Source organism: Carica papaya, chromosome 4 (assembly GCF_054855325.1).
Source record: "Carica papaya isolate Zhongbai chromosome 4, ASM5485532v1, whole genome shotgun sequence".
NCBI classification, from domain to species: domain Eukaryota; kingdom Viridiplantae; phylum Streptophyta; class Magnoliopsida; order Brassicales; family Caricaceae; genus Carica; species Carica papaya.
Genome location: NC_142312.1, coordinates 13,568,271 through 13,579,382, shown reverse-complemented (window position 1 = coordinate 13,579,382; position 11,112 = coordinate 13,568,271). Strand labels below are relative to the sequence as shown.

Sequence of the window (11,112 nt, the reverse complement as noted above, 5' to 3'; positions counted from 1 at the left end):
AATATGGTATGTAAAGTTAAACATCTATGTGGATTTCTATAAATAAATGATCATAAAAATTAATACGATTTGACAAGTATAAATTATATTTGTGACATATAATTAATTTAGTTATTTATCTATAATAATTGAATTAAAATATATGATATGTACATATATATTTATTTATATAATTAATTTAATTAGTATATACATTGTATATTAATTTTTTAACTATTAAATATTTAATGATTGCTAAAATAAATTATTTTGATTAACAATATTTTAATTTATGTATTTTTTTATTTTTATCAAGAAACTTATTGCATATATAAATATTGTATATGATTTTTAAATTTATTGCATGTTATACTAATATTGTTTTAATATATATAGAATAAATATTAGGTAAATTACAATATAAATATAAATAATTAAATTATGTTATTTTTAATCAAAAATATATATATTTTTTATAAATTTTCTTTTTTTTTATAATTTATTTTAGAAATTTAATAAAAATAAAGAATATGTTTAATATAATTATATTAATTGCATATTCAAATAAAGTAAAAAAAAACATATATGTTGGAGATTAGTATAATTATATTTAAACCTAAAAAGAAAAATGATTCATATACTATTGATACTTTTTTGTTTAAAACTTTCGGACCTTTCTATTGTCTAAACTCATATTTTTAAAATATTTCTAAATAAATACTCAAAGTTAACAAAAATTATCTCACAATTAGTCAATGTCACATGATCAAGTTTTTTTTTTTTTTTTGTTAAAAGAGAAATACAAGCAAGGAAAAACCAAAAGGGCCCATGTCTAAATATTACACATTTTAGGTCAGGAGACCTCAATGATATCCTCTCTAAGGATGTTCAGAATTCCCATGAGAGGGTATTGTAGAGAATATAGTCCAATGGGCTAGTCAAAAGCCTGATTTGCCCGATATACAAGTTGTATCTTGACAATCCAATCTTTTATGAGCCAAATCTTGATTGCTAAAATGAGATTAGAATTTGCGTTGACTGAGATCACATCATTGTTGAGCACTTTATTAAGGATCTGAACGGCAAGGGTGTTATCCAACTTTAAGATAACATGGTGCGAACCCAGATTCCAAGCTAGCTTAAGACCATCTAGGGCCCCCCAGAACTTTGCCTGGAGAATGGAGCAAACCCTAATGTTCCTAAGTTGTCCCCCAAGCCACTGACCGTTGCTATCCTTACCCAGTACACGAGCACAGGTAATGTCACTACTTTCACAGCGGGCCCCATTTGTGTTGATCTTGATCCAGTTCTGGGGAGGTGGTAACCAACTGATGAGTTTCTCCTACTTCTGAACATGACGATCAGATATGGTAGATCCAAAGCTAGAGGCTTGGAAAGTGTACTCCGCCATGCTGAACACCTCATGTCTCAATTAATCCAAACTAAGAGGACTCCTACTGAAGATGAACGCATTTTTTTTTCTTCTAAAGAAACCAACAGGTGAAGCCAAACACCGTCCTCTAGTTCTGGAAGGAAGAGCACCAACTATTTTTATTCTTCAAGTTAGCGTAAACCAGTCATCGAATGCAGTACTGAAGAAAGTATGGACTACCGTCTATGGGATAATCTTCTACCAAAGGGCCTTCGCCTGATAACATTCCCTCAAAACATGGTTAATGTCCTCAATGCCAAGCCATCATTCGTCATGTGTCTGCGAACCTGCTGCTAGCTAGTAATCATCTTCGTAGGACCAGCCAAAGAAAATATCGGATACGTTGTGCGCCCAGCCATTTCAACACTAAGTTCCATATGTTATCTGCAAAAAGAGAAGAGATGTTATAATCATATTATAAGCGGATTTAACAGAAAACTTATCATCTAATGAGAGACCCCAATATAGAACATCCGTTTCTATACCCTCATGAGGGAGACTGACCGCAACCAGCTACAGGAGAACTCTAGCAAGGAACATGCTCTGCAGACAGTTCTAATCCCACTAACCATGCGAGACCACCAGATCCCTAACTCTTTAGGACCCGCGAGTGTTATCGATGGGTTGGAAGGTAAGGAGCTTAAGGGGACCACATCTCCCCAGCCAATTATCCTCCTAAAATCTCACGGCAGTTCTATCCTCGAAGTGCTAAGCCAACCCAAACCACACATCCTCCTAGAGACCATTCAGCTTGCTCCATAAATAAGAGCAAGAGCCTAAGTTTTTGGTTACCTTGTAATGGAGATTCCACATATACTTATGACATAGGATTTTGATCCAAAGGAGATGGGCCTTAGTGATAATATTAAAGCCCACTTTCATGATAAAAGCTTTATTGAGTGTCTTGTGGCTCATAATACCACCTCCCCAATGGGTGGTCATCTGGCACATCATTCCAACTTACAAGGCTCGTCTTTTTCGCATCGTTTGATGATCCCCAAATGAAATCCTGCACAAGCCAATCAATTTGGTCTGGGGAGAGCAGCGGTTTGCATAGCATAGATGAGGATAGCCATAAAGACTGATTTGGCTAAAGTGAGGTTATCGGCCATAGACAGGCTACTAGCCTTCTAACCAGACAACTTCTTATGTACATTCTCTAAAATGTACCTATAGGTGTCCTTGGTTACCCTACCATGAAGAAGGGGAACACCAAGGTACGTGCCCAGATTCTTGGACACCTGAACCCTAAAGGTCGAGCTAATATGTTTAGCGTCTCTGTCTGCAACGTTATGAGAAAAGAAGATATGTGTTTTAGACATGCTAATTTTATGTCCAGAACTCTCATAGAACTCCACGAGCACTGTCTTGATGAGTTGTACCTGACTATTTGAAGTCTCACTAAAAAGAATCAAATCATCTGCAAAGAAGAGTTGCGAAAGTTTAGGGGTCCCTGGTCACAGGGAGATCAGATGCCATGCCTCACTATAGACCAACCGATCGATATACTGGATAGTCGCTCCATGCACAACACAAAGATGTAAGCGAGAGGGGATCGCCTTGGTGAATACCTCTCGAGGGAGCGAACTCCTCAACGGGTTCCCCATTCCATAGGAGTTGTATAGAGTCAATACTAATGCAATGCATGACAACACGAGTCATGGCCTGTGGGAGGCCAACATCCTGAAGGGTATCCTCAATGAAATCCCAGCTAAGTCTATCATAGGCTTTCTCAAGATCCACTTTGATAGCCATCCAACCCACATTGCCTTTCTTACGCCTCATCGAGTGAATAACTTACTAGGCCATAATAATATTATTAAAAATGCTTCGACCTTCGACAAAGCTCGCTTGAGTCTCACTGATCAAGCCAGACATAATACTCTTGAGCTTATTAGTAATGAGTTAAGTGATAATTTTATACGAGACATTAAGCAGGCTTATAGGGCAAAAATCCTTGATTGACTTTGGCCTTGTCATTTTAGGGATCAGAGTGATTAAAGTTTTCTTAAGGCCTTTCTCCATCTTCTCCCCTTGAAAACTTTTCGTCACCATATCACAAACTGAGTCCCCAACCACGTCCTAGTGGTGCTAGTAGAAGGTCACATGCAAGCCATCAGGCCTGGCCCCTTGAGAGGTTTCATGTCAAATGAGGCTGCACAAATATCCTCTATGGTGACCAGACTACTCAAGGCATTGAGAGTGTATATATTGAAGGCTAGGAATCTACCACGGATAATAAAGATGGGACCATTAGATGTATCATTAGAGTATAGTGCTCTAAAAAAAATAGTGGCTATGTGTTTAAGTTGACCCTCATCTAAAATCTAATTGCCCGTATTATCTTGGAGCATAACAATCTTATTCCGCCTACGTTTGGCCATCGTGCGCACGTGGAAGTAGGTTGTGTTCGTGTCACCTAGAGAGATGAACTCGCATCACGAATTTTGCATTCAATAGAGTTCCTCTTGTAAAAAAGTATTCTCGAGCTCCTAGTAGAGGGAAACCTTGAGCCTACTGTGATACTCCAAGTTGGAGCTTTCAAGGGTTTATTGAATGCCATTGAGACAAGGCATTAAGCACCTCTTTTTCTAGAAGATATGGCCAAGATTGTGGTGTTCCAATCCTTACCATGTCTAAAAAAATTATCCAAAGTGGCCTAGAATGAATCACCACCCTTTCAGGTATTTAGGATGAGATTAGGAAAGTCCGAGTAGGTAAGTGAGGCCGCAAGGAAACGAAATGGTGGGGGGTACGTACATACTCGTACCATTCCTCAGCTACTGGGGCTCATAAACAACTATATGCGCAACTTAGAAATTCAAAATAAAACCTAACATCTCTTGTGATATATACAACATTTACATATGTTGCGATAAAAAAATGTAGAGTTTAATAAAATGATGGGATAACAAACATAAAAACAAAATATACACTGATTTGGACACCTTCATGTGTTGTTCACTCTTCTGGCTATTGCTCTGAATCCACCTACTCTGAAAAATATCAAGGTGAAATTTAATGAGGTTCACCAACTCAATAAGTATTCTCGTTATGGTATACATGAATCAAGCATCATGCAAACACACGCATACATGTAATAAATGCAATATTTAAAATTACCCAAAATCATAAATTCTATATAAGTTTACATAATGCTTTTAATTTTATTATCTTTACAATTAAAAAATTAACTTATTTTTAACTATTAATTCTTATCTCATAACTTCACACATTTCACTCGGTTATCACATTTGCACTCTAATCATTTTTACACTCGAATATCACGATACACTTGAATACTATATCTACACTTGAGATATCACATGTACACTTAGAATAACACATCTAGGGTTTTATTGTGCAATGCCATTTATATTATCATCGATGATAGGCAAAGAAGATCCCCTCATCGTATGGATAACATGCACATAACATGCACATAATCTAACATTGACCATAACATGTACGTTTGCTAGGTGACCCTTACACTCACATACACCTATCCATATGCGAATCACCCACATGGTCTCCCGTGTGGTACTGACGTCAGTGTGTTTGACACGTGGCGTGTTCTAGTTCGTCGGGGTTGCTAACTGGATCGTCCTACATAGCCGAATTTTCTCTTTTTATACTTAGTCCCATGTTTCTAATTTTTCTTTTAAAAACACTCTCCTAACTCAAATTTTCACTCATTTTTCCCAAAACTATTCTCAATCTCATCCCTAATTTATCTTTTCTTAAAATTTCAATTAAATAAAAATAAATTAAATTAAGTAATTATTTTAATAAAATAATTTAATAAGAAAAAATTATCCCGGACTGCTTTTTCGGGTCCGTGTATTACATATATACCCTCTCATTGATTCATACTAAACGAGTATATATTTCAGGGTCCATGCACTCTTCACTCATATCCACTTCCCTCACTTGATTTCTTTCATTCAATTAAATTTGTTAATTCTCATTTTAATTATTTATTAAGTTATTTTATTTATTTTACTTTTTAATTAATAATATCTCTTTTTCTCTCGCTAATATCATTCACTTATTTCCTCAAATATTATCACTTTCATTTTGCAGTTTTATTTTATTCTAGTCACAGTTCTCAAATTTTCTATCCTTTTTCATGCCAGGTCATATCACAGTAAAACAATCTCACAATTGTCACGGAAACAAGAATGTAGGCAAGCAACCATAACATATCAAATGTCTTCCTGTAGCGCCCGGACCGAGGAGAAAAAAAAAAAAAAAAAGCCACGTCAGCAGGCCCGGTCAGCAGTCCCGGCCAACCGGGACCTGCCACGTGGCAAAACCACGTCGTTCCAAAAAGGGCCACGTTGGCGATCCGCGTGGGCGCGATCGGACGGCCCAGATTTAAACGCACGGACGGCCCAGATTTAATCAAAAACGGACGGCCCAGATTAAAACAAAATGGACGGCTGAGATCAAAAGGCAAGGGGTTATAAATAGAACCCCCACACCAGACCACAAACCCTAGCCGCCTGCCGCTCGCCGGAGAAGACGAACCAGAAGCCGGCCGCCGCCACCCGCCGCCGCACCGGAGGAACTTCCGACCGCCGATCGAGGTAAATTTCGTACCCCCGACTCGTTTTTCCACGTTGATTCCTCCTGTGGCCAAATCGGAGCCAAAATCCCGGCCAAACGGCCGGAATGCACGGTCGAAGCCCAGCGGCGCCGCCACGCCCTTCTCGGTTTTTGCCTCCGATGAGGCCCTTCCCGGCCTCCGTTTGATGCAATTTTTATATCACCGTGATCACCACTCTTTTCTCTACAGGTTGACCGGAGCCGAATCACCAAAACACGAACCTCGCCGGAGAGCCGCCGCACCCGAGAGCGCCGCCGCCGGTAAGCTCCGTTTTTCCGTGATTTTTTGGCCCCCCGAGAGCCCTAGGGTTGTTTTCTCGCAGGGACCGATGCGAGTGTGGCCGAATTCAGCCGAAAACGGCCGAAAAAAACCAACCCGAGGCGAATCGCCGCCGCCAGCGGCGGCGCCGTCGCCGGAGCACGGCGGAGCCGCCGTGCCGGAGTTGCGATTTGGGCCGAAAGGGGCCCTGGGCCTAATTTGGGATTTTTTTTGGAACACGTGCAGGTACCAGTAGTGCGTTTCAGTTCCCCGAGGAAAATTCAGGGAAAATTAGGGACAGCCTGCAAGCGCACTGTGAAGCCGTGTTCGGACCCCGAAACGAGTAAGGACCCCTCACCCTATTTCCTATCACGGTTTTAAAGTCCAATAAATGATAAAACGGTTTTTCATGAATCAACGAATGTGTGAAATTGCTTAAGGTCGCTAATGGAGCCCGAGTCTAGTGTGTTTGTCGGTTAACTGTTATTTGGCCTGTTTTACAGTTTTAAATGCAGCATGAGGTTCGATGTTTTCATTTTATAGTTCCGTGTGCATATTATACTGTTTTCTTGATTATGAATTGAATAACCGGGATATTGATACTATATGTTGTCTGTTTGGCATAAATTATCGTTTTGCTTATTTGTATGTGATTGATAATGCTGACTGAGGGAAAAAGGGCGAATGAAAGATTATGTGAATGGAAATTGTATAATGTGTTCAGCCTGACTAGATATCCTGGGAGATGGTGGACGGACCGGGTCCGTAGGGAACCCTACCGGGATTGTGATCTCCCATACCGGACGGGGTATGGAGATCTTATGTGTTTTGGCACCCATACTGGACGGGGTATGGGGACGGCCCGTTTCACCCTCATACCGGACGGGGTAATGAGGTTTATAGTTTTGGCGCCCATACCGGACAGGGTATGAGGACGGCCCTGGAATATGATTTCAAGTGTTAAGGATTAACGGGTAGCGGGACCCCTATGGATCCCCATGGATACTAGTGGGCTGGTGAATTAGGAAAATATGTTGTGAAACTATTGAATCACGAAGAGGGTGATAGGTATTATGTTATACAGTTCATATATATGTTTTCATGATGATGATGATGTTATTGCTTTCGTATATTGTTTTATGAATTTCACCGAGTTAAGTAAATGGTAAAGGTTTTATTTTCGATAAAAGGATTTGTTGTAAATTATGCTCCATTGGTCTTTTTGTGTTTTCTACCCACCTTTACCTCCGTGACGGTGAGATATCGTGATGTCTTTACTGGGCTAGTGTAGCTCATTCCTTATTTAATCATTTCAGATCAAGAGGACATCGTTCCCGAGCCGGTTCCGCAGGAGGACGACGAAGGGGACGCCTAAAGACTCCATAGTCACATTCGAAGTTTTTACTTTCGAGTTTTCTCCCTTAGGTAGTTTGATTCTTTATATTTTGTGAGCACGTTTTTGGTTTTGGTGTAAGGGATGTTATTCAAATTTTGACTTCGCTTCCGCATTTGATATTTTTAATATACATTCCATTATAAATTTTCGGGGTCGTTACACTTCCACTCTATCCTGACAGGTTCACACTGCCTGGACAATGTATGTAATGCCCAGAAAATTGGGCAATTTTGTTCTTTTATTATGAATTTTATTTATTAAGTTTTTTTTTTTTAAAAAGTGCCACATCAGCAGCCACGTCAGCGGCCCAGTCAGCAGCCCTGGCCAACCAGGACCTGCCGCGTGGCAAGACCACGTCGACCCAGGGACGGGCCACGTTGGCGATCTGCGTGCGCGCGATCGGACGGCCCAGATTTAATCAAAAAGGAAGGCTGAGATCAAAAGACAAAAGGGTATAAATAGAACCCCCACACCTGACCACAAAAACCCTAGCCGCCTGCCCTCGCCGGAGAAGACGAACCAGACGCCGGAGGAGCCGGCGCCGCCACCCGCCGCCGCACCAGGGAGATTTTCGACCGCCGATCGAGGTAAATTTCATACCTCCGACTCGTTTTTCCACGCTGAGTTCCCCTGTGACCAAATCGGAGCCAAAATCCCGGCCAAACGGCCGAAAGCCAGCGGCGCCGCCACGCCCCTCCTCGGTTTTTGCCTCCGATGAAGCCCTTCCCGGCCTCCGTTTGATGCAATTTTTATATCACCATGATCACCATTCTTTTCTCTATAGGTTGATCGGAGCCGAATCACCAAAACACGATCCTCGCCGGAGAGCCGCCGCACCCGAGAGCACCGCCGCCGGTAAGCTTCAGTTTTTCGTAATTTTTTGGCCCCCCGATGGCCCTAGGGTTGTTTTATCGCAGGGACCGATGCAAGTGTGGCCGAATTCGGACAGAAACGGCTGAAAACGGCCAACCCGAGGCGAATCGCCGCCGCAAGCGGCGGAGCCGCCGTGCCGGAATTGCGATATTGGCCAAAAAGGGGCCCTGGGCCTAATTTGGGATTTTTTGGAACACGTGCAGGTACCAGTAGTGCGTTTCAGTTCCCCGAAAAAAATTCAAGGAAAATTAGGGACAGCCTGTAGGCGCACTGTGAAGCCGTGTTCGGACCCCGAAACGAGTAAGGACCCCTCACCCTACTTCCTATCACGGTATTAAAGTTCAATAATGATAAAACGGTAATTCTTGAATCAACGAATGTGTGAAATTGCTTAAGGTCGCCAATGGAGCCCGAGTCTAGTGTGTTGGTCGGTTAACTGTTATTTGGCATATTTTACAGTTTTAAATGCAGTATGAGGTTTGATGTTTTTATTTCATTGTTTCGTGTGCATATTTTACTGTTTTATTGATTATGGGTTGAATGACTGAGAAACCGATACTGTATGTTGTCTTGTTTGGCATAAATTACTGTTTTGCTTGTTTGTGTGTGAATTGATGATGCTGACTGAAGAAAAGGGGAATGAAAGGGTATGTAAATTGATAATTGTATAATGTGATCAGCCTGACTAGATATCCTGGGAGATGGTGGACGGACCGGGTCCGTAGGGAACCCTACCGGGATTGTGGTCTATCATACCGGACGGGGTATGGAGACCCTATGTGTTTTGGCGCCCATACCAGACGGACTATGGGGACGGCCCGTTTCACCCTCATACCGGACGGGGTATTGAGGTTTATAGTTTTGGCGCCCATACCGGACGGGGTATGGGGACGGCCCTGGAATCTGATTACAAGTGTTAAGGGTTCACGGGTAGCGGGACCCCTATGGATCCCCATGGATACTAGTAGGCTGGTAAAAGAAGAAAAAATATGTTGTGTAATGATTGAATTACAAAAGGCGTGATAAGTATTATGTTATACAGTTTATATGATTTCATGATGATGATAATGTTATTGCTTTCGTATACGGTTTTATGATTTTCACCGAGGTAAGTGGATGGTAAAGGTTTTATTATTGATAAAAGGATTTGTTGTAAATTATGCTCCATTAGTCTTTTTGTGTTTTCTACCCACCTTTACCTCCGTGACGGTGAGATATCGTGATGTCTTTACTGTGCTAGTGTAGCTCATTCCTTATTTAATCATTTCAGATCAGGAAGACATTGTTCCCGAGCCCGTTCCGCAGGAAGACGACGAAGGGGACGTCTAAAGACTCCATAGTCATATTCATAGCTTTTACTTTCGAATTTCTCTTTTAGTTAGTTTGATCTTTTATATTTTGAACACGTTTTTTGTTTTGGTGTAAGGGATGTTAATCAAAATTTTGACTTCGCTTCCACATTTGACATTTTTAATACACATATTTCATTTTAAATTTCCGGGGCCGTTACAATGTATGAGTTTTTGTTCTTCTCCGTCATCTGTATATGTTCTATTTCAAGCAATAAATTAAAAAATCAAGCATGGAGAGTAAAATTCCAAACATAGGCATAGAATGGACGGGATACTTACAAACTCCTTTGTACAGATCGTCCTCAAGCTCGTTTAATGGCCTAAAATCACTACACGCAAGCACGAACAAATTTAATCTAACAAAAATGAATTAAAATCTAAAAAGGAAAATATTAACAGCCTTGGGTTTCCAAGAACTCACCACCAGAAACAATTTTTTAGTTTCTTGAGAAGAAGCCCTCGCACATCGCTGTGAACATTGCAATTCTGCTTTGGAAATTATTAGTGTTGATGCGATTCTTAACTTTTGAGACTTGCACACATATACGCATTAATTCAGCTTCCCTTTGGGAAATCCATAAAGAATGAGGGAAAGAGGAAATCACCGAGTTCGAGTTCGGTACCACAAAAATCCAAATGACTTTGTGTTCGACATTTTTTTTTCTTCTTCTAATCTGGAGCCTCTGCATCATTTGCCTTCTTCTTTTTCTTCTTCTTTAACCACTCCCTCTCACTTCTCTCTTCGGTTTTCCTGAGCGCCTCCCTCCCTCCTTATCCCATATTTCAATTCTCCTTCTTTTTTTAATCGATCTGTAGCATCCAGAACATCACTCTCTTTGAGTCGCGCTCTTCATCCCTCTCTCTCTCTCTCTCTCTCTCTCTCTCTCTCTCTCTTTCTCCTTCTCTAACCGCGCTTTCTTCTCTCTCTCATTTTTTGCTCTCATTTTTCGAACGAAAGGAAACCAAGTTATGGTTTCCTTTCTATGCCACTCACCTTCCCCTCTGTTTGGATGGTATTATTTTGTGGTTCATTAATGTAGGGTATGGCGGTAGAATGACAAAATTCTGTTTGTTTGCTGATGGTATAGTTAGTTTAGGGTGTTTAATAGTATCCAAAACACAAAATCTGGGTAAATTTTTAAAATTGCCGATTTGGTGGTTTTTGACGGGCTCATATTTTTATTCTGATTACACCCTCATTAAATTTTATTAA

The 11,112-nt window shown here is 40.7% G+C and overlaps 1 long non-coding RNA gene across 2 annotated transcripts; it reads right to left on the bottom strand.

Moving 5' to 3' along the window:
* Positions 1-726: 726 nt before the first annotated feature.
* Positions 727-11,012, bottom strand: LOC148266288 (uncharacterized). 2 transcript variants are annotated; one of them, XR_015818429.1, is made up of 4 exons: positions 10,321-11,012; positions 10,179-10,228; positions 4,360-4,407; positions 727-1,795 (listed from the first exon to the last, which is right to left on the bottom strand). It is a non-coding gene; the product is annotated as an uncharacterized LOC148266288 (long non-coding RNA). The 2 variants fall into 2 exon arrangements; XR_015818428.1 differs by lacking the exon at positions 727-1,795 and having other exon boundaries at positions 4,232-4,407; positions 10,321-11,010.
* Positions 11,013-11,112: the final 100 nt, after the last annotated feature.